The sequence below is a fragment of the Perissodus microlepis genome, chromosome 20, assembly GCF_051167445.1.
Source record: "Perissodus microlepis isolate ML-2025 ecotype Zambia chromosome 20, ASM5116744v1, whole genome shotgun sequence".
In the NCBI taxonomy this organism is placed as follows: Eukaryota; Metazoa; Chordata; class Actinopteri; order Cichliformes; family Cichlidae; genus Perissodus; species Perissodus microlepis.
In genome coordinates, this window is record NC_140480.1 from 5,136,136 (window position 1) to 5,158,328 (window position 22,193).

Sequence of the window (22,193 nt, forward strand, 5' to 3'; positions counted from 1 at the left end):
GTGCACACACAAACACTGACAGATTCAGACACGAGCAATACGTTTGCTCAAGACTTTGCAGAGTCCTGTTAAGCTTTGGGTATGAATATGCTTGGCCTATCTATAGTGGCGGATGTGTACCGTGCAGTACAGTTATTTTGCTGATTTGTAGGCCCGAGTATCTAATGTTACTTTCCTTCTTCCGGAAGCAGGATAAGAAATTTGCAACGTGATACCTGAAATTTCTTCATACTTGAAATACTTTTCGGGAAAAGTGCTTGGATTAAAAGAAAGCGAACAAACAGAAACAGCATTTTTGTTTACAAAAAACTTCAAATGACCAAATGCTAAAAGGGTACCAGCATCAAGTTTGCATTAATGTGACACATTAGATACATTAATAAAGTCTGTTGGATGGAATTCCAATTTCTGTTCTCCTGTCACTTTTCTCATTCAGGCAGTTTGTAACATTTTGAATCATTTAGCACACAACGATCGAGACATTTTTGGCACTGTCGCCAGATTTCAAACAGCAAACTTTTTAACAAATATATTTGCCCAATTAGCCAGATCTGTATGTTTTCACTAAACTTGATAAAATCCCAAACAATTGCAAAACTAAGCTGAATTTCCTTCACTGAGCCTAAAACTGGAATTAAAAATATAGCAAAGAACCTAGACAGCTTCATTTCCATGTAACAGGTGATGCAGCTACTCAAAAAATCTGGATCCAAGTGCTGTCCTTTGAACTGACTCCGCGCCAGACGGGGAGGTTTGTTTGCCTTACAAAGCAACGTAGCAAGCTATAAAGATATCACCAGAAGATTAAAAGCATTAGAGGCAATGTCAGTGGATCATTTTATTTTGCCTACCTTATTGCTTGTCAGCATGTTTTTTTTTTTTTGGTTGTTAAAGGACATATGGTCTTCTAATCCAAAGTGGTTGATTGTTGTTTTTACAGCCCCGGATGTGTTTCTCGATCAGAGTGCACTAAATCATTGTTTCACCCAGTGAAATATATAAATTGCTTAGGGTTGTCCAGTGGTGTACATTCTTGTGACGTACTTTAAAAAAAAATAGAGATGCACTTATATACTTATATATAACACAGACATAATTTTTCTGTTACGTTATGTTCAAGAAATCAGTTACCGTGTGTTATACAAATGTATTTCTGGATGAGCGCTCACTGGTTTAAAAGTCCTGTATAGGACAAATTTGTCAGTTTAATATTTACTGTACATTAAAGCAATATGTAACAATAGGTGTCGTTCACGCTTTACGGTTCTTGCAATGCAACTCCTATTCTCTATAGTGCCTCTGGCATTAAAGCTTGAGGATGATGCAAACAGCTAAGTATATTGCTCCATCCATTAAAGGATTTTAATAGTTGAGTTACATTATTGATTTTATTTTACAGTGATAAATACATCACTGATTGAAGGTTTTTCCACATCAAAGATGAATTGCATGAGTCTGGCTTTTCATACAGTGGGAATCGAGATTGGATGTGTGAAAGCCATAAAGTCTGTGTATGTGACATCTGTGCTAGTACAGCCTTTTCACAGTATTGTTTTACAAAGCAGTAATGAGTAATCAGATGAAGGAACCACAGTAGCCGTAGTCTTAACACATTTTAATTTGTTGTCCAATGTACGGTGCGTCATAAAAATCAAAATACACCAAAAATGCGCCGTTTTCTACTTGAACGTACTGCACGTGTTCACAGCTCTTACATAAAAATCAAATTGATTTAGTTTATAACATTAAATGAAAAAAATAACATTAAACTCAATGCAAGTTAAAGATTATTTATGTGTTGAACGTATTTATTTATTTATTTTATGTAGACTGCAGAGGGTAAGAGATTGTTGGTTGGTTAAGCATCTCCTGTCAACATGCCAAAACAAGACACAGTGCACTGTAGAGCAATAACAAACCAATAAACAAAGAAAAATGAATATATCTAACCACGTGCATGTGAGAATTTTTATCAGAATTTTGGTATTTAGAAGATTCAGAGTGAATGATGATATGTGACAATCAGTCACAGCAATTAGTGTTACTGTTAAGAAGCCTTTTTGTTTTCTCTCACCCATACAGAATGTCACAAATAAATCCTCACTTACATTTGCATATTAATTGGATCTGAGACGTCAAGCATCTTTCATTAAGCAAAATGATCTGCATATTTGGAGACATAAAATAGTTTATTTCAATGTGGGAAAAGAAGTCATTGAAAATTGACCGCATATGGGATATAAACTTTGGCTGATCCATTAACCCTTTACCCCCTGGCAGCATATCGTACACAAAGCAAAAACAGGCTGATTAACAGTGGGGATGATGTTTCTCAGCCTCAAACAATGCTAAGTAAAGGAGCAACGAGATCATGTGTGTTATGGTTTTGGAACAGGTGAAACTTTTTTGTAACGTTGCAGTTTTTGTGTTATTGAACTGAAAAAGCAAATTTGATTTAAAAAACAAGAAAAGGAAAATTATCTGTGCTTCCTGTGACATGGAAAATATACAGAGCTCCACACAGTGACTGATTGGTTGCATTTATTGGAGGTTTATCTAGAGGTCGCACTAATACAACCACAAAATGAACATATAGAAATTCAGTCTCTGTGGTTAGATGTGAAGTTATGTCATATTAGAAATCAGAGATGCAGTCAGAAAGCGGCAGGAAATGATGGGTAAATTATCCCCATGACTTTATCATGTCAGTGGTTGCCCAGGTTCATCAAACAGTTCAAGTAGCTGGTACTGGAAGACTTCCGGTAACATTTTGTGATCGGGGAAGCTATGAAACATACCCGTGCCGAGCATTGGCAACAGCTTCGGCTAATTTGAACACTTTTGCTTTAACTTCCTAAAAGTTGTTGGTGTCCAGAGAGGGCTTACCTCGCGTGAGAAAGCAAACTCGTCAGTTTGGTTTCCTAATTTGCATGGGACTGCGTGTGCCTAAAATACTGATGCCTAGTGAATTCGGATGAAATGTCACGCAGTATTTTCCCAGAGAATAGACTGGAAATTTCTCTGGAAAGCTCTGAGGAAATTTTGAATTCAAATATGACATAAATATTAGCTTGAACTTGAGGATAAACTGATTTGACTTTGGTGGTTGAAAAATGACAAAACAGGTCACTTTTTTTTTTTTTTATCACATTTTTCTAATGTGATAAAAATTCCAGTGTTATCACATTTTACATCCAAAATCCTCTAAATGGGCAAAGTATTGGACCATTCTGTCTTACAATTTGAAGGATATTTTCAATCCCCTTGGCATAGGGCTATAAAATTAAGTACATGGAAATGCAGTCCACATTTGTGAAGGAATGGATTGTTCTGTAGAGCTCACTGAATTTGAATGTGGTCCTGTGATAGGATGCCACCATTGCAAGAAGTCAGTTTGTGAGACTTCTTCCTTCCTAGATATTCCACCATCAACTGTAAGTGGTATTTCTGCAAAGTGGAAGTGTTTAGGAACCACAGGCACTCAGCCGCGAAGTGGCAGACCACGTAAAGTTACACAGCGGGTTACTGAGGGCTGAGGCGTAGTAGTAGTGCATAACAGTCACGGCGCCTCAGAAACTGCAGAGCTCCAAACCTCCTCTGGCATCAACATCAGCACAAAAACAGTGCACTGGGAGCTTCATGCTCCTGTAGGTGAAATGCAGGGGTTGGGGGACTCCATGCCTCAAGGGCCGGTGTCCTGCAGGTTTTAGACGTGTCATTGATCCAAGAACCGCGGATTTAAATTGCTAAATTACCTCCTCACCATCCCTTGAAATTCTCCAGAAGCCTGGTAATGAGCTAATTATTTGACTCAGGTGTGTTGACCCAGGGTGATATCTAAAACCTGCAGGACACCAGCCCTTGAGACCTGGACTTCCCCACCCCTGGTGTAATGTGTAGGTGGCCCAATACTTTTGTCTATACAGCTTGAAGTCAGCACGGACACTTTTCTAGTAATTATTCTAACTGAAACAAATGGCAGTTTTGACTAGCTGGACTATGTTGCTGGGTTAGAGACGTTTGTGAAGTATTCATGCTTGTTGTCTACTTTTGTTGACACATAAAGCCACACACTATATAACTTATGAGTCTGGAAAAACATGGTTGTTAGCCATAACTTGATTCATTAGTGGACTCATACAACTTGGTATTACTGTAATTGAACTGAATTGTGCCCAGAGGTGTGTCCTGCACGCACGCACGCATGCACGCACGCACGCACGCACGCACGCATGCACACACAAACAAACAAATTGCATTAAACAGTAGAGCTCTTTCATCGTATATCATGTCACTTAGCGTCATCATGGATTCAAATCTGATATTGGAGCGACTTTATTCATTTGTAGGACATTACATGTTCTTTCTTTTGCACTGCACCGCAAAACAGAAGTGGTACAACCAGTCCGGAAAGCTGGAATGTACCACAAATGTTATAAGCAATTGCACAATGTAAAGAACCATATTTTCGAGCTCGACATTTCTGCATAAATCATACTTGCATTTGAATCAGCACTTCTGTTTTTATCTCCTTTTCGGATTAGGCCTTGAGGGACCCAACCCCGTGATTATCAAAATCCCTTGTGTCATCTGCAGTTGTCTTTCAAAGTTATTCTCAATAGCTCCGACTCTGCCCTGCTAATTACTCCAACAGCTAACTTCCCTTGAAAGCATCATTTGAACATAATGTGCTATTGTCTTAAGATTGTGTACTTCCAGTGATAAAATTCTCTTTCTCTTGGTGCACTCTGTTCTTCAAAAGTAAATAAAATCCCAGGACAATAAGAAATGCCAAACAAAGTGGACAACGGGGGGAAGGATGTTGTTTGTCTGAAATCTTTGTGTGTCAGACACAGCCATGCTTTGTTTGCTGTGTCTGTTGGCCAATCTAAAGGGAAAAGTGACATTGGTTGTTTCGATATGATTAAGACACAGAGGCTGGTAATGGAAAGGCTGCGTATCGCATGGTCTACATAGTTAGGGGCTAGACTTGTGAATAATTTGATTAGGTTGCAGGGGAATATATCTGGAGGATTATGTAAATGGCGGTGCCCCCATGCAGAATTCTTTTGAACTCTTCAGAACTCACATCTGCCGGGGTCGACAGCTAGACAGGATGGCTGCCTTCTTGTAGCCTGATTCCTCTGTGTTGGAGGAAGGTGTTTAAAGGTCATTTTTGGTACAAACAGACTTGTCCTCAAAGACCTCTCTCTTCTAAAGAACTTCAATTTATTTTTTGTTGATGCCCGTGCAATTATCATTTTCTTTGAGTCAACAATAGCTGAGCTTAGGACAATTATTGTTGTATACTAATTAGCCAGACTGTGTGCGTGTGTGTCACCGGTAACCTCTTGCATGCACAGGATATGTACACAAAGGAATAGCTTTGACCTGTTTACAATATATTTAAGGTTATATCTGCCTCTCCCTCTGTGCCGTCTGATTATGAGATTTTCCCCCAAGCCTTATTTGGTGTATTTCTGGGTGGGGATATGTTTGTGTTGTGCACTATGGCAACCAAAGTCAAGGTGACCAAGAGCATGTAGCACACATTAGATTACCAGAATAGAGACAAGTAGACAATGCAGTGAGCACAAAATGGCATTTATCTGCAGCCTTATTGTAGGGAATTTTGAGACCATCCTTTGGCTGACTGTGGATTTATTGTCTTGGTGAGTCTGACCACTGTTAGCTGTATTAAATCACAGGGACCAGTGCTTGTGCAGTGGCTTCTGTGTATGCTGTGTGGCTGGTCACAAACACCTTAACAGAAGTGAAGAAGTGGGTATTTTGGCTTTATTTGAACCACATTTCATAATAGAAAGTGTCTCTGTGAAACCTCTTTTAACATTTGAGGAGCTTTGACACCCTTATGAAAAGATAATCCTTAAATATTGTTGAAAGACTGAGCGAGTGCAATAAAGTAGGCATTTTACTTGAAAGCCGTTTGAATTTCACTCGAAGCAATTCCATTATTCTGCGCTGTAAGTGTTCTGAGCTTATTTGATCAATCGCCAGAAAAGCTGAAATGGTGTAATATTAGCAGCTGGTTGAAAATCTGGTCAGCTCAGAGCAGCACGTGTAGAGTATTTCTGGCAAATTATGCTGTGCTGCGGCTGCAAGCGAATGTTTGGGCCTTTGGAGATGAATTTGTGTTTGAGGCTGCTCTGCAGAAATCCGAGTGCCAAAACAGTAAAAACACGTTCATTTTGGCAGGCCGGGAATCTGTGGGATTTAGTCTCGCTTAAGAAAAGTGGAAAAGAAAACAATCAGGCTATTACCGTTCTTAACCTCTTGTAACTTCCGTCCACATATGAACATCTATACCGTGGAGGATATGTGAAATGTGTGGAAAGTGTGACTTTCTGCTTATGGGTGTTCACAGCCAGTTTCCTCTCTCACAAAAGCCAAAGTCCTAAAATATTGACTGAAAATAAGCCTGACAAACCTCCCACTTCCCTTCTTTCAGAATGCTCTCTTTTTTTTTTATTCCCAGGAATGTATGCAGGGCACTAAGCGGTTACTTTACCAACAGGAAGGATGATACAAGGACATACTGTAATTATGTTCAAAGATACAGAATCAGCCCAGTTTTTACTTGTAAAACTTAAGCAATCAGTTTTGGAATCTAACAGAATCCTCTTTTGTGGTTGTCATGTGCTATTGAAAGAGTCTGTTTTGCCCCGGCTTGTGACCACTTGTTGAAGGGTTTGAGAATGATTTAGGGAGGGCAGCTGGATAACAGAGATTTTATTTATCTATTCTGAGAGCCCTTTATTTTTGCGAGCAGTTCTCAGCTTGCAGTTGCTTGACTTTATGGCAGATTTTCTGAATTGTGTGGAGTGAGTATGACTAAAGGGAGGAACAGCTGTGGGGGTGAATGTGTGTACTGTAAAAAAATGTGAAGAAAATGGAAAATGCCAGAGATGTTAAACAGGGGGCAATCTAGATGTCTGGAAGTGCTGCTTAAAGTGCTAAAAGCTGATTTCCTGTGGCTCTGTTCTGGTGAAAGGAAAGAAGGGCAAAACATTTTCCAAAGATCAGGGACTTTTGCATGGGAGATGTATAGTGTTCTCAAAGTTAATGCTCTCTTAATTCAATATATTCATATTTTGACTTTATAAATGAAAGCTTTTGATCAGGTATGACCTAAAAAAATCACAAGAGTCGCTAGAAATAGGAACTTTTTCGACTACGTTTCTCACGGCTTTGTGAAACCTCTCCAGGCATCTGAATGTGTGATTGTTCTGTGCTGCTACGTGTGTGAGGATAGATACAGAGGCATTATTACCCAGGAGAGGTCATGGGTCAAGTATTAAGCAAGCTGCCTGCTTGGAGCCCTGCATCAGAGATTTCACTCTGTTGGCCCAGGAAATACTCCTGTGTCTTGTCTAAATAATCAAGGAGTCCTTCAGCGTACAGTTTTAGAAACTGATAAATAAACACAAGAGACTGAGACTAAGAGGAAGTATCACTGCGAGAAGCCCACAGTGCTAAAGTGAAGATTTTCTTCATCTTAATTACAGATCAACAAAGTGGTGTTTACAGGTCCTGGCTCTGGAACAGGAATGCCCTGTTGGTCGTGCTCTTTTACCTTTAGTCTCATTTTCTTCGTTTCATAACAATGTTGTTTGACCTTCTACATAGGAACAGTTTGTTTTTAGCCTCATTCCTCTAAAAACGCAGGAAAACAATAGAAGCGGCTTGGATAGGAAGTCACATCTCACCCTATCAAAAACAGATTAGAAACACGAGAAAAGGCCAAAAAACATGTATGCATGAAAACAGCAGCACTGCTGGTGAAAACAATGAAAGCACTCTGGATGATTTTCATTTGATTATTCTGTCCTGTTATATTTGTGTACCTGCCACCTACTTACTAATACAGTTTAGTTAGTATAGTTGATGTCAGTTTTGTGATTATTTGTAGTTTTATTAAACATAGTTTCAAAAAAAAGACCTTAAGCTCTCTCTTTTATCTGATCAAACTGCCATCATCTGAAAGTTCCTGGCTGCCTCCTGTTAGAATCTCTAAACAGGGACAAAGTTAGAGTGAGCATTATCACACAAACTCAAAATAACCCCAGAATTCAGACAGTGCCTTATTAGGTCATGAATCCACAATGGGAAGGAAGTGTACAAAAATTTATTGACAAGGCGAGTGTTTCTTTGAGTCCAGGCACAGGACAAAATAACCTAAGTTGGAGCTGCTGGCCGTGACTTCTTCTCTGAGACCAATTAAGAAGGTTTTACATAGTTTAAGATGGGTTTAGTTGAATTAGTTAAGGTAAAAATATGTGGGGCTTTGAATATGCTCGGCATACACAGACACACGTTACTGCCTCAGAGTAACTGGATAACTTATGTATCTTAATCATTTCTATATTATTCTATAGCTGTAATATCTTGGAAGTGACAAAATATTGGAAAAATGTCCTCCACACCTCTGTTACTGTCTATTTAAGAATATTATGGTTTAAGTTTGCTCTCTGGTCACATGATAGTCAACCCTCAAAACTGTTATTCCAGTTACGTATTAGTTACCGTAAGAACAAGACAGCTTAGTTTAGAAGGTAAACTACATTTACATTGTAAATGAAAACAACCGCAACCTGCCTATTTATAGATACGTTTCTAAAAGCACTTGTCTGTTCCCCAACAAGCCTCACTTGTGTTTTGTTCCCAATCCTGTCCTTGAAAAGGACAAGAAAACTGACAGTCCATGGGTGTGTGCTTGCCTGCGTGTCTGCGTTTGTGTGGCAGTTGGATAGGGTGGGGTGTATGGCGTCACAAGTGCTCCAGTTTAGGAAAAGTGACACTTTGCCTTGAAAGACTCTTCAGGTCAGCTAGATAAGGAATTTAGTGGCTTTATCACAAATGCCACTATTTAATTTAAAAGGGTGAGGCACTTAGGATCTGGCAGCAGTCTTTCAGTCTAGTGATAAATTTGCAAGAAAGTGGAAAAGATTGGAGCCTGGGAGCAGATTAGCAGGATACAAATATAGAAGTGACATTATAGTGGGTATTAGTCAGGTGCTGAACAAGTGGCTGGTTTCTGATAGCCCTGAGAACAGGGCCTGACTGCAGGCTTGTAGAGTGGGTGGGTGGGTGTGGGGGTTCTGGACACACTACAAATAATAGAGCAGTTAGTATAAATAAGGCCAGTTGTAGCGCTTCTAAACAGCTTAAAGCGCTGTAGAATATTTATAGTGCCTTATCAGTCTCAGTTTTGATAGCATCGTGTTAAATAATGAAGCTATTGCATTAAACTTTGTTGATTCTTTGTATAGCTTTTCCTGTCATCGTTCTATTTTCTTCTGGGTAACAGTTGAAATATGTAGAAGCCTTAGTCAAAACAGCAAGAAGACTTACCCTGAATTACTTGTTTTGTTAGAATAGAAACAAACACTCACACAACATAACTGCAGTTGTCATGCACAACCCTGAAATAACCGGTTAATTATATTAATTACTAATGTAGTCAAAAAGAAGTTTATTTTTAAATTACATTTAATCCTCCAATTTTCTTCATTTTGCTCATGTATAAAATGTTTTCAATTTAAACTGACCCGTAGTAATTTCAATATATGTGTTGTATGACACACACTCCTTAAATTTGGATACTTACACTGGTACATTTGCACCATGATGAATTTATTTGCATTGCTTCTAAATTTAGACAGGGTGTTTCCTGAAATCAAGCACGGCACAACACAACACGTGTAATGTTAATGTCTGATAAAATAATATGTTAGGTTGTTAGCTAGCATCAGTATTTAAGGGACGTCCACACTTGAAACGATTTGCTACTACATGGCAGCCACGAATCATAGAAAGACGGTGACATTCGACAACTTCAAATAACAACGGGCGACTCAGTTCTGGCAACTTTGAGCCGAGTGAGTGAAGTGACTTCCGGTGAGTCCCTGAATCACATATGGCAGGGGGATAAATATGGTAAAAGGTTAAGCAACCAGAGCCTGGGATGTCCACTAGCAGCCGACTAATGATAAAGTCATATGCGATGAGCACACTTGAGTGCAAATTAAAGGTACGAAACATTGTGACTTGAGGCAGGGCCAAAGAAATGCTTACATTTGAAAAGTTCTAGATAAATAATAGTTAATGTAAAATTTTAATGATACATTTTCTTTAGCTTGACCGACCTCATTTTTTCACCTAGTAAGAGTTAACAAGACATTTCTTTTTGTACTGCTCACACTTTAAAATGTCATATTTTCATTGCAAATCAAGTTATAAGCTAACCAAATATTGCTGTAATAACTCAGCAGCAACTTTTAAAAAAAATATTATGTTTTTGGTCACATATCAGTAAGCCTACATAGTTAAAAATGTATTTGATCGTCTGCACGCCTCCCACCTGAAAACACTCCTACATACACCTGCATATCTGCAGATGTGGAAAGCCACTTATTTTACTTTAATTCCACTCTTGTTCTCATTTATTTCAATACTCAATATCTCATTAATATATAACTAGAATGACCAAGTTTAACAGTGGATTGAGTCCCCATATGAGATGCTGGAGCCAGCCAATGGTTACTATTTTGCTTCATGATGAACTAAATTAAGCTAAATTATTACTTTATCATAAAATGTGTAAGTGATACTGTGTTTAATATTGATGGATTGGATTTTCTGTGGCAACATCCGTCTCTCTTTTTCTCCCCATTCTCTGGCCCTACATTTCTATCTTTGTATCCTCTATTTTTTAAACAAAACTGTCCTTTTTCCACTTGTCTGCCCTCCCCTCTTCCTCTCTCACGTTCTTTTTTTGCAACAGTTGGTGTGTGTTCATCTTGGCAGCGCTCCATAGTCTGTTTGATGTGGTTTCCAGAAGTCCTGAACTGCAGTCCCTGGCCACTCTTTCTGTCATCGGTAGACCTGCTGTCTCTTTAGCCTCCATTGACTCCTTTTAACCTCCTCCTACCTTCCTCACGTCGAAGCAGCTGCTTTCTTTCCCGCTGCACATTTCTGCATGGAAATGATCTGATTCCCATTATTTGCTTGTAAACTGCCTTTTGCTGTGGACCGCATACACAAGCAAACTCTTACTAATACAGTGTGCGCTCTAGTCAGGCATTCACAACATTGCAGAACATCTTCTAGGCTCTGTTCCAGGCACTGGAGAAAAATTAAAGAAGCCTACTATTTCCCCGTTGTAAATATAAATTAGGGAGGCCTAAATTTATGATCCGCTTTTTAAGTCATGAGCCTCCCAAGGCTTGTACTTTTTCTATCCCAATAATATGTAAAACTAGATCAAAGTTAATCAGCTCTGTTGAACCCATTTCTACCAGTGACCTCTACACACTGTAATTTGAGTGATAGAAGAAGGAGGGGAAGTAGAGACGACCAGATAGTAGCTTCAAAGAGGGCCTGTAGAGGACAGTCAGTGACCCTATATGGGTGCCTTTCCTGCATATAGCAGCACGTTTAAAGGGAAACTGATAGGCAGGTGAAATATCTGCCACTTACAGAAAAGAGGCAGTGACTGGGGAGGGCAGACAGGACAGAATGGATATGGATTGGGTCACAAGGCTGACGAGGCCATCCTAAGGAAATGAATATTCCTTGCAAAGTACACTTGGTGACTCTTGGGTCTAAGGACAAAACACAAGTGCAAAGGAAATTCATTCTTCACTTTTATTTGGCATGGAGAAGCAGTGGATCATGTTTTTAACATCGCATAACACTTTACATGCTATGTTAGGCTTTTTATAGCGATACTACTTCAAAGTGTGCTTTGCTGCGTCCTGACACTACTTATCGTAACAATGCCGAAAATCTTTCAGTTTTCAGCTGAAATACAAGGGGGGATGTATCAGCCAACTTCTCTTTTTTCTTGCTCTGAAGTGTATATGTATCCACTTTCACCCCACCAGCGGAGATGCATGTTATTACCGGGTGGACTTCCACTTTGTATCAGATGAAGGCGGTGCGGTGGAGGCACAGCTAAACATGCCCAGGGGGCTGGAGTGAGATTGGTGTCTCGTTTTCAGGGGCAAACAAACACATACAGGGAGCAGACATGGCTGTCACATCTCCCTTAGCTCCCCTGTCACCCCTGAGGGCAGTGGGCAGGGGCAACCTCTGTGCTCCGGTGATGCCTCAAAAAATCTCCACGTACTCTCGGAAAGAATACACAACCAGACGCACGCTCGCATCGTTTGCGGCGCAGACACACAGATGCGTCAGCATATGTTGCATTTGTTCTGGCTGCTGAACAAACTTTCTAAAATACAGCAAAATTAGTCTTCGGTATTCCCTGGAGATCCCCACTTTGACCTTCTAAGCTGAAAAGCAGCGTGTTTAGTCCACAAACCTGGCTCCATTTTTAACTTTCCCAGATTGATCAGTGATTGTACTGGCGCCGAGCAGCTGTATAGCTTTACATCAGCGAGGAGGAGGTTTAGCGGTTTTCAATAGTATTTCAGGATATCCTTGCTGCTGCTGCTGCAGTTTTTGGCAGACTAACAGCTGCCACCAGCATTAGTGTACAAGCAGACACTTCTTAATGTTCCCCAGCCCTGGCCTCATGTGTCACATGGACTCCATCCAGCCTAACCCACTTGCCATCCGCAGTGGCTGAACTGGTTGAAAACCGTGTGAGACCAGCAATTTGCAGCATGCCTGAAACTATCCTTTCATACCGGTTTAAAGTTAGTAACATTAATGTGACCGTGTTTTAGTGGCAAAAGGCAAACAGAGGACAGACACCTTACTAATTATGTGCGATTTATTATCGCAGATGAAAATTACTTAAGGTCTCTGGACCGAGGGAAATTAGTTACATAGCCCTGTTGCTTATAATTTGACAACACTGCCTTGAATTCACTGAGATGTAAAATTAATTCTTGCAGTTGTTTTCAATGGGACTTTCATGTTTGCTTTGCTCACAGTTAAAAATCTGAGAAAAATACAAATGATTGGGCTTGGCTCAGTAACTTCATTGTGCAGGGAAAAGAAAGCCAAACTGGACGGGGTTCAGTGGTTTTTAGGCCTTTTGAGGGTTGGTGTGTCAGGATTTATGTATTTAATTACACACTCATTCTGCTAATGTAAGTAGAGAAAAAAGGAAAAAGGATAAAAAGCTCCATCAAGCCTATAAGCTTGTAGTTTCCCTCTTACTGAAAGTTGGCCACTGCTGCTGTTTAGCTCCCCTTGAACTGGCCTAATACTTGTCTATTCCGATTAGGATTAGTATGTGTAGCATGGGCTCAGGGACCCGGGCCACGTAATCTAATAAATCAAGATAAAAAACTCTGAGATTGGTTTACAGAGGGCTCGGATTTACTATTGGCCATCTCAGAGAAACAGGGATTAGCACACCATTTGGTGCTGTACTTACACACCCCCATTCTGTGCATAGGAAGAGCGAGCAAGCAAGAGAGAGACCGAGGCGGCGGGAGGGAAAAAGACTTAGAGGGAGGGGGTGGAAGAGAAGCACTGGCTAGGGCTTTATATTGCCTAACAGACAGCAAGTTAAACTTGCAGTGACAAGGTCAGGTAAGTCCTTGTACAAAAGGCTTTGTTCCATAGGCAGATTAAAGGTCTCTCTGACAGTTTTTACACTTTTGGATCATGTTGAACATATTAGAAGTTAATCTTGTCTGTGAGGGGCAAGAAGCTCTGTGGTCACACGCATGAGGGAAAGCAGGAGAGAAGATAGAGCGTCACAAAAAATAATGAAACTTTTGCGTACATTTTCAACAGCTGATGTCTTCTTATGACCTGGGTGGTGCTTCCTAGTTCCTTATTTTCCTTCTCTAATCTCCTTATTTAGCCTCCCAAAGCCACATGTAACACATACTTACACCACTTTGTGCTGTGTTAAGATTTTTACATTTAAAAGCAAATTTTCCTATTTAGTAATAATGAAGCCGGAGAGTTTTTTTCCCCCCTGTCATCCTATCAGGTGGTATAAATGGATAAATATAGAGTTTGGGTTTCACTCTATCTGATGTGGTGAATGCATTTTTAAAAGTTCTGTCGGCATCAATAATAATAATGCATCATTAGCAACATCACGTGGAGCTGCAGCTGAGCTGGTTGACACAACACTGCATGTGCCTCTCTTTAAAACAATGAGATTATGGTTCCTGAAGTCTGGTTTCATCTAAATATTGTGTCAAAGATGAGTTTCAGAACATTTGCATCAATTTGCAAGTATTTAAAGAAGTCCAAAGGTGGGGTCTGCAGCTGTGGCAATAAAAAAAAATAGCTCAGTTTTAAAGAAAGTCAGTTTGAACTGTACTGTGAGGATTTTATCATCTGCTTCTTTAAAAGATTCAGAGAAATCTTTTTTTGCAAGGATCAAGGCCAAAAAACAGCACTGAATGCCCTTGATTTCTGCACTCTGAGATGCCATAATATTAAAAACTCACGTTTCTCTTCTGCAGTGGAAGCACTGCATGGACTCACTTCCAGGAAATCCTCAGGAACACAACCATTGTGAGCAAACACAGTTCACTCTGCATCTACAGGTGTTAATGCAAATCTGTGCCATGCAGAGAGAGAGAAACAGATAAACAAGGTCCAGACATCCTGCTACCGTCTGTGAACCTGAGCATGTTTAAGAAAGACTCAGGTTAAGTGGAAAACTTTGTCCCGCTTTAATTTTGTTCCAAATCGTGGATGCTGCCGTGTTCAAGCTAAAGACAAGAATGACCATCTTCAGTGTTATCACTGCAGAATGGTCAGATGGCATCGGGGTGAATTAACATGGTCAACTTGCACCTTTGTGATTTCACCTTTAATGCTGCACAGTACTTACAGACTTTGGCTCAGCATATTGCTGCCATACAGGTGAGTCTTTTAGAGAAGACCTTGCTTATGTTAGCAAATCACAGTCTAGATTTTGTAAAAGTCCAAGAGATAAACTGGCGTGCCTGCAGTTCAGACCTCTAGTTCAGAAAACATTATGAAATGAAGAGTACTGTAAAGAAGGACCCCTTTAAAAGTTGCTTTTAATATTATAGCAGATGGTCTCCACACTTCCTAAATGTTTATAGAGTGCTGTTAAAGAAAAGGAGATGCAGCTGCTAAAAACACAACAACAGTATAAAATATCTTTATACTAGTTTCAGTTGAACTTTAAATTAATTATTTGACATTTTATACAACAAATCCAACATGTTTGGACACTGAGTAACAGGTAACGATGAATGCGTAGTGTTTCTGATTCTGCAAAATGTAGATTTAAAAGTACAGTGTGTAGTTTCAGCGTAGGACAGCAGTTTTTTTATTTTTTATTTTAACTGATAAAAGATCTTAAGATTTAAAGAATTGTGTGTCTGTGTGCGTGAGTGTCAGTTATCTATCGGGTGTTGTTTTTTCTCCAGAAACTGAGACTAAATGACTAAAAAATATCCACCTGAAATTTGAGCTCTTTCTATTTTCTCTCTGCCTCCAGGGTTTCACATAAAGTTTTACATATCAAAAGTGGAATGTCCTTTCATCTGCTTGCATGTCTTGTTAAGCAATATCAAACACGGCAAATTCTTTCTACATCCACATATAAAGGTTGAAAAATCCTAGCAACACATCCCAGCTTGTGCAAAAGAGGCCTTTTCTTTTCTTTTCTTTTCTGTCTTTCTTTCTTTCTCGGGGAACTGTTAGCAATATCACTGGGCAATTAGCAAGGAAACGAGAGAGAATTGGAGAAGCCAATTACTTCTGCGAGTTAGCTAAAGGCCATTTTAAACTGTGTGCCCATGACATAATAATGTTTATGGTAAATATTATAGTTGGAGACAGTGAGTGCATGGCGTGAGAGGCAATGAAAAAAAAGGGCATCAATCTCAGATCGAGAATAATTTATTAAGATCTGAGATGCGGCAATTACGTGGAAAGGACCAAAAAGAAAAAAAAAAGAAGAAGCCAACTCTCCAGGAACCGCATACATGATTGCAATCTTGATTAAATCCCCCTGGATCTAATGAGTTGATTTTCTGCTGTTAATATTGCATTGGCTGATGATGGATTCGTTAAGATAATGGAACGAAGCTAAAATATAAATGACTCCCTGTCAAGGAGCAGATTTTCGTCATTTTCTGTCTGACACCTCCGCCGTGGGGATTTGGTGAGGCCTTTTTGTGTTTAGAACCATCAGGATCTGGAATACTAATTGCTCATGTGTGGACGCTTCTAATGCTTCTCCTCCTCTCTGCACCCCCTCACCACCGCTGCCAGCCCCTGCCTATCCTCTTGGTAAATATCTGCTCCACATCTCTACGCAGAAACAAAGAGAGCAGCTTCTTTTCTTCAGTGCTGATGAAAGTGTTCCTGTGCACGTTTGATATATTAAAACATATAACATGATACACCAGTTTCCACACAAGTCAGCTCATGTTCTGCGAGCAAAAACTGTTAAGTCACAGAGATATGACACAGTGCCAACAAAAACAGAAAAATTGTTTCTTATCGACCTGTGCTTTTTTAGTAATATGGCCTCGTTTGGCGCATGCAGAGCAGCTGAGCCAGTCTTTTTGTTTTTTGCTCCGTCGCCCGTCTAACGTATAGAATATTGATCACATCAGACATGAACTACAATCCTGCGTGTATAATTTTATTCCCAAATGTGGTGGGAACCTGTAATAATCTAGAGCAATGCTCGGATATGAATGTCCTGCGGTGACGAGAGCGTCATTTCCAAAGAGAAACCCCACCACAGTATTTAGAGCTACAGCGAAGCGAGCTTTCAGTCGTCTGATTCCAGGGGAAAAAAATCACACAGTTCATGTAAAAGAATCTGATATGTAGCTCAACGTAACACACCTACCAAATTCCAACCCGACTTTCTTTCATTTTCGTAATTACCATTGTCGTTGAGTTTCATGCTTTGGCCTGACCCTTCCTTTGTGGCGATTATGATATTGTTTCTTTTCTTTTTGTGTTTTTTTTTGTGCGTTAGAACAGGGAAACCCATCTGATTGGGCCATCCGCAAGATCCCTTTTCTTCTGCGTGTCACTTTTTGTGTCCTTTAACATGGTTTTACTAAAAAGTCTTTTTTAATCAATCAAGAAGCAGGCAGAAAATAGGCTTTGTCATGGCTAGGCCCAGGGTCGTGTGATGCCTGCTTTGCCTGGTGACAGGTCTTCAAAAGGGATAAAAAGGAATATTTTGGGGGCAAAACGGGGGTTTCCATGGCACCGGCACTTGTTGCACATGGATCACCATTCTTTGGTTCTGCATGAGATTGAGGTTTCAAAGGGCTGGACAACAAAAATTAGGCGAGGAGGGGACAGCGGAACTGTGTAGGTAGCTGCCCTCAAGCCCCTGACTCTGTCCTCTCCTAGGGGAAAAGGAGAATAGGAGCCAGAAGTGACAGAACAAAAAGGGGCCTACTAGGTGCTGTCAAATATGCATGAGTAAATGATCAGTTGCTCACTCTGCAGTGCGTTTAAAAACTCAGAAGGAAACACAGGCTAGAGGACATAAAGTACAGACCTATTCAGTGAGAAGTGTATTCTTGTTGCGGCTTCCACTTCATGTAATTAGAGGTTGTTTCATGTAGAATGAGGTCACGTAAACTAGTAAGTTTCTGAGTTTATGTGTGGGAAATGAAACCAGGAAACTTAGACAATGGACTGGCAGTCATTACAGCAACAAGGGTTATTATTTAAAACTGTTCTGTTGAGCTGAGTAGCTTTTCATGTGTTCCTGTTATTTAAATTGGTAATAATTGCAACATTACAGAGGGATATATCTGCTCATCTTGTGTACCATCTTTAAGTTTAGAGAAAGCTTTAGTGTATGCGGTTGTGGTTTGCCTCGTGTGCGTATACATACATATATATGCCATCGGCATATGCATGCATGAAAGCAGCTGCATAGTTCGTAGATGATTAGCTTGGAGCTCCTTGAACTTCTGTAAAAATGTTGTTCGTGCTGATTACCTTTGTGCTCCACCTTGAATTTCTCTAACAAATACACATTATTCTGACTTTGGGAAATGGCATTGCGAGGTCAAGGTTTTTTACGTGTCAGGAGTCCTTTAAGCAATTTGCAATAATTTCCATAGCATCATCACTGCCACCCCAATAACAAACAAGGTTACACACGTGTTGCTCGCACAATCACCGCCGAACATGTTTTGGTGTTGGAGGGCTTCAGCTTGTTTGCACTTGGATAAAAAGAGGTCAAAAGCTCCAGAAGCACATTTACCTGCAGGTACTGATCCAGACCGAAGACTTTTTTGGCATTTCGAAAGAGTTGCATATCCCTGCCTTGCTATAATGACAACTTATAAGGGTGAAATTTGCAATATAGGGATTGTGTAGCTGCATGCTTTTCTAATTTTTTGTGTGTTTATATATTTATTTTGCTATTTCAGGTTCTCAACAATGAGCTTCCAGTATGTTTAAAAGGTTGCTGCAGTTGGGATATGTTTCTTGATAGGATTTTATCATGCAAGGCATGCTCTGTTTCCTGATGAATATATTAAAATTATTACTGTGCAAACAGAGTTTCTAATTACTGACCTGCTTGCCATTGTACTGTGCATTCTGTATGCCCCCCTTCTTCTCCATGCCTTGTTTATTTATCTGCACCAGTGAATACAGAATAGTCTGTGCAATGTCATTTCCATCCACATGAAAATGATTTTGAAAATGCCAATCTTGCCTATTATACAGTGTAATTACTTGTCTGCTTTTTGATTTTATCATATCTTCAGCCAGTGGGAAGATACTTGGAGAGGCTAAACATCTTAGCAAAGCTTGTCAGCAGATGATTTGGAGTGGAAAAAAATATCCCAATGAAAGTGCTATCTGTCACATGTACAAAACCGATGACTGTAGTTTACTGAAGGGTTTACCCAGTGTGTGTATAGCTTCTTTTAAGACTCGGGCATCGAGTGAAGGCATGCCATTAAAGGTATGTATGTTGAAGGTGAGGTTTTTTCGGGACAGCTAATAAAAATCTTTGAGACGGTAAATTTGTGATTCTCATGAATGACGTTTTTCCCAACTACTCCCTCAACAAAAACATTCTTAAAAGGCATTTAAAATATGGGTAGATGGCACTACCTTAATGCATTCTTGCACTGTGATCAAGCATCTGTCTTTTACCTTTGTTTCCACTCAGCAGGTTTTTCAACTCACATGGCCAAAAACGATATTTTTCAAGTTCAATTTGTTTGTCGCCGCTGCACCTCCGACATGCCGTCTCACTGTTTCCTTGGACATAATGTGTAAATATCTGACCCTATGTATGCGTGTGCACTGTCACCTATGTTACCGGAGCATTTGCACTACATCCCAGAAAAGGGCAACCCTGTTGTTTACTTGTCTGCTTGCAATGTTGCACAGGGGGTTGATCAGCAGAGTTGATAGGAGCTGCAATTTAAAAAGAGGACACTGCAGCTCTGAACAAAAACAATTAAAGGAAAATGAAAGACGGCCCCCAAGGGTTAAAAATAGAAAATTATCAACATGCATGCTGGAATCCACTACCCCGCACACCACCTCGTGCACCAGCACCCACCCCCCTTCAAACTTACTGGGCCTGCATTGTTATGTATGATCAGATCTGCCAGTTCTTCCTCTAAGCTCCTTGTCACATTTTGACTTAATGAAGTGCAACTTAGAAGGGAATTGGGTTCATCATGCTAGTCGCACGATGCTCCCTTGTTGTAGCAAACAGGAGTGGCATGGGACCGAAGCGCTACAGCGCGAGTCGTTATCATTCCGGTCAGTCTGTTTAACACAAAATTAAACAAAGAACTAATTAGTGCCTCATGAATTAATAACTGCACTGTTGCCGAGAAGAAGTTGGGTTGCTGAGGGGAGATATAAAATAAGTAGGAAGATCAGGTTAGAATTATTATTACTTTTTCTGGGATGCATGGGCTCTCAAGGTTAGGAAACTTTTGAGAGGATTTAAGAGTGACTCAACTGGTTCTGCCAAAGTCAGTTTCTGCCCTGATTTAAAACTTTGTCTGCGCTTATTGATGTCATATATGAGGGTGTGTTTGTCTCCGCATGAGAAAAAGCAGCAGGTTCATGTTTTAACAATCAATGCCATTTTTCCACAATATGAATATGGAGATATCTCATCACATACTCTGGCCCCGTCAGCTGTGTTCGTTATCTAAGTAGTATTTGAATCTCTGTATCTCTGCCAACAAGTAAGCTTTGCCCCCAAGGTTTCATAGGGAAGTGATTTGTTTTATTGTTTGCTCCATAAGACTGTGTCAACTCACCTTCAGCTAAGACGTAGGAAGCTACTATTAGAATACTCCAACTTAATTTATTTCTGGCAAACGGCTGAAATATGAACAGACGTGGTTCATACACGACTGTACTCTGTACAGTTGCTCCCCATGCTTCAATGGGCTTTACAAACTATAGTCTCCTCCTTCAGTCACTGCTTTCCCCCAGCTGGGACGTGGGGCCTTGGTATCTGTGCACTATTATTCTGCATATCAAAAGGAAAGGAGTGAACAAAAAGTACCCATCTTCCTCTTGCATCATCTGGAGGCTCGTTACATTATGTCAGCCACTGGAGATTAGATTGAGCTGGGTAAATGTATGGATTTCTCGAGAACATGTATGCACGTGCATATACATCGGAATAATCAGTGCCTGGGTTTATTTATTTTTTTAATGTTTTTCCTTTGCTCTTCTTTTTAGATGAGGTGAGCTCCTGTACGCAGTGACTCCCCAGGAAGAGAAAACGAGGTAGGACAAATCCCCAACATGACTGATTACTGTCCCCACCATCTCCCCTGTTCATATCTCCAACAATATCGGGCATCTTCATTAATCCCCGTGGATCAATGTGTCTGGGGGTTGTAAAAATTGACAAATGACTTATTAGAATCCCACCGTTTTATTTTCCAACTGATTAACTCACAGCGATGTTGTACACTATACAGGCTCACTGATGTATCTGTTTTCCAAAGAGGGCCCCCTCTCTCTCTCTTTCTCCCTCTCTCTCTGTGCCTTTCTGTGATCTATACAGAACCAAATGCACTCCTAACACTGTTTGTGAGAAATCCTGTCAGGCTGACTCAAAAACTACTACAACCGAATTATGCTTTTTCCTATAAATACACCCATTTTGTTTCCTGACATAAACAGCTGTTGAGAAGAGTGTTAGCTGACTTGCTTATTTACATATAGAATATAAAAATACAACTAATAATCTATTAGAGAACTGGAACTTTGCACTGGCGGTAATAAAATCAGCATGTTATAGCGCTGCGGTTTCTCCATTTTTGCACGCTATACTCTTCTTATCTGGGGAACCGTTCTTTTATGCCTGTTTTATGTTTAGATGTTGTTGTAGCAGCATCCCACATTGTCATCTCGACGAAATAATATAATTTTTTCCACTTTATGGCATTTATTACTGTAACAGACATTAGACACAGACATCTAAGTACAGATGACATCCACCAAATTAACAAGGGTATAAAACCTTTTGTTGCTGATAAAAAAAAAAAAAAAAATCTGCCTCTGTACAATTTGACTCTCGAGAGGACACTAATGACTTGTGACTTGAAGAAACTGGGTTGCTTTTTTTTCTCTCTCCCTGAGATGAAACCTTCTGTGCTAATGATGTTAGCTGGTATGAGCACAATGCTGATGTGGGAGTCTGTCATAAGGATGCATACAACAGCCCTTGCCCCTGGCCTCCTAGTCAAGAGGGATCTAAACATTCAGAAGTGACAGTCTGGGCTGTCTCATGTCAAACCAGAGACCCCTCGCTATCACCGGGTGTGGGGGGGCGGGGGGGTTGGCATGGCCGGGAATTGAGGTGGAGGGCTACACCAACACTCCTTTGTTTCTGGTGGTGTCACTCACGCACCAGAAAGAAGACACACTCCCTGTATCAATCAGAACCTAAGATGCACACCCAGCGCGCTTCCCAGATTTCCACAAAGATTGGATAATTCATAGCAAACAGGAGGGTCAGCTGAGATTTCTCTTTACACAGGTATGCGCACTCGGGGACATCTTTAAACAAGTTCCTTTGGAAGTCGAAGCAAAGTTAAGATTCGACTGTTGTGCAGACTACTTACAGACTCCTGCCTCTGACCGCATAACAACAACATAACTGGGTACAGTTAGTTTAATTGGCTTTTGATATACGTTAATGCAACTAATCATAAAGGCCAGCTTGCTCCAACACGGGGCTGGCATGACACACACACACCACCCCG

General features: G+C 40.2%; 1 protein-coding gene across 4 annotated transcripts in view; it reads left to right on the forward strand.

Annotated features, from left to right (window-relative positions):
* Positions 1 to 22,193, forward strand: part of casz1 (castor zinc finger 1) — a 170,392-nt gene that overhangs the window by 58,172 nt on the left and 90,027 nt on the right. For all 4 annotated transcript variants that reach the window (XM_084918122.1, XM_084918121.1, XM_084918124.1 and 1 more), the window contains one exon: positions 20,659 to 20,706. The gene's annotated coding sequence lies outside the window, so the exon portion shown is untranslated. The remainder of the gene's footprint in view (positions 1 to 20,658; positions 20,707 to 22,193) is intronic.